The sequence below is a fragment of the Callorhinus ursinus genome, unplaced genomic scaffold, assembly GCF_003265705.2.
Source record: "Callorhinus ursinus isolate GAN/ISIS: 27379988/994484 unplaced genomic scaffold, GSC_fseal_2.0 scaffold12, whole genome shotgun sequence".
NCBI lineage: Eukaryota > Metazoa > Chordata > Mammalia > Carnivora > Otariidae > Callorhinus > Callorhinus ursinus.
Window position 1 is genome coordinate 58,920,632 of NW_027397074.1, and position 1,742 is coordinate 58,922,373.

The window sequence follows — 1,742 nt, forward strand, 5'->3', positions numbered from 1 at the left end:
TTTTGGCTAATTTGTGGAGGGGCAAGGGATTTGGGCCTTTTAGGCAATGGGAACCAGTGACAATTTTGGAATACGGCAATGAAATGGTGGAAACTTTATTTAGAGAGATTTATTTGGAGTGAGCAAGATGATTTGAAGAGAGAGGAATCTGAGCCAGTGAGGCTCATTAGGAATTATAGTAATTTAGAAAGGAGGTGATATGGGCCTTGGTTTGGGTGGTGGCAATGAGAAAGAAAAGGGAGAAATGTGTGGAAGAAAGAAAGAACGAGAATGGAGAGACACAGATATTGCACGAAAAGTAGAACTCAAAGATAATTCTGAAGTTTTTGGGTGTAGATAACTAGCAGAACGGTACTGCCTTTCGAAACAAATTCTGGGGATTCTGGAATGCCTTTCCTTTAAGAATGTGGCCTCTGCCTGGGCGCCCTGCCCATCCCCCAGCAACCATGATAGCATGGGGCCCCCAGCTCCCTGCTGAATCTCCCTGGATTATCATCAGCAAAGTTGATAATTTAGAATTGAGAGGTAACTACTTATTGTGTAGTCAGGGAAAATATTTGACTGGAGATGAGGAACTGGATTTTGTCATCCTGTTATTGCTGTGTATTTTACTTTTTTTTTTTTTAAATATGAAATGCTTCACGAATTTGCATGTGATCTGTGCACAGGGACTATGCTACTCTTCTCTGTATGGTTCCAGTTTTAGTATACATGCTGCCAATGCAAGCACGCTGTGTATTATACTTTGTCCGAATTAGTTAACAGTGTGGCTAAGAGAGTTTATTGGGATAATGGATATCAGTGGCTCTCTAACTTGTTTTCATCATAATCACCGGTGGAAGTTTTAATTGTGCACTTCGTAGAAGAGTGGCACGTTATATTTCAGTGGTCCCCAGCTCACCTAGAGGGTAGGTACTGAAGTCAGCACTTAAGGCAAAGGATAACCAAAACTACCCTTGAAATTCCCTTATAAAGATAGGAAGGTAGTGGAGCTCTGCTCCCAGTTCAACACAGTTTTTCCTCTAGTGTTAAAACAGATTGCTTCTTCTCCGGGGCCCTTACGAGATGGTTGGTTTGTGTTTAAAAAGGGCCATTTGTACCTAAAAACAGTATCTTTAATCAAACTTCACACCCAGAGGGCCTAGAAGCTCAAGTTGAGAGAGGCTCTGGCTTAGTAGCAAGGAGGCTACGTGAAGGATGTTTTCACAGTAGGAGGCCTGGCCTATTCCAGGCTGCTGTATCTTACCTGAGGGCAGTGGGCCCAGAAGAGCTGTTCAGGCTGGTGTATCTGGGTACCAGAACTAGTGGGTACAGGAATGAAGACACAAGTCCCTCTGGAGCAGACTCCTTCCATTATGAGAGCAATCATTTGTGTGGCTAGTCTTAGTTATGGGAATGTCAAGGCACTAGACTCTCCTTGCCTAGGAAATAGATGTAACAGGATTTTTAAAAACTTTCTGTGGCTTATCAGTTTGCAAAAAGAGCCCTGGAGGCTTCTGTACGGAAATGAATGCAAGACCTCATGCTCTTCTTCTGGAGCTGAAATTAGAGAAAACTGCTTTTAAGAGTATGGCACTGGGGAGCCTGGGTGGCTCAGTCGTTAAGCATCTGCCTTCAGCTCAGGTCATGGTCCTGGGATCGAGCCCCACATCGGGCTCCCTGCTCAGCGGGAAGCCTGCTTCTCCCTCTCCCACTCCCCCTGCTTGTGTTCCCTCTCTCGCTGTGTCTCTCTCTGTCAAATA

The 1,742-nt window shown here is 44.5% G+C and overlaps 1 non-coding gene across 1 annotated transcript; it reads right to left on the reverse strand.

Moving 5' to 3' along the window:
* Positions 1–623: 623 nt before the first annotated feature.
* On the reverse strand, positions 624–730 carry LOC112825378 (U6 spliceosomal RNA). The gene has a single exon (XR_003208676.1). It is a non-coding gene; the product is annotated as a U6 spliceosomal RNA (small nuclear RNA).
* Between the last annotated feature and the right edge of the window lie 1,012 nt (positions 731–1,742).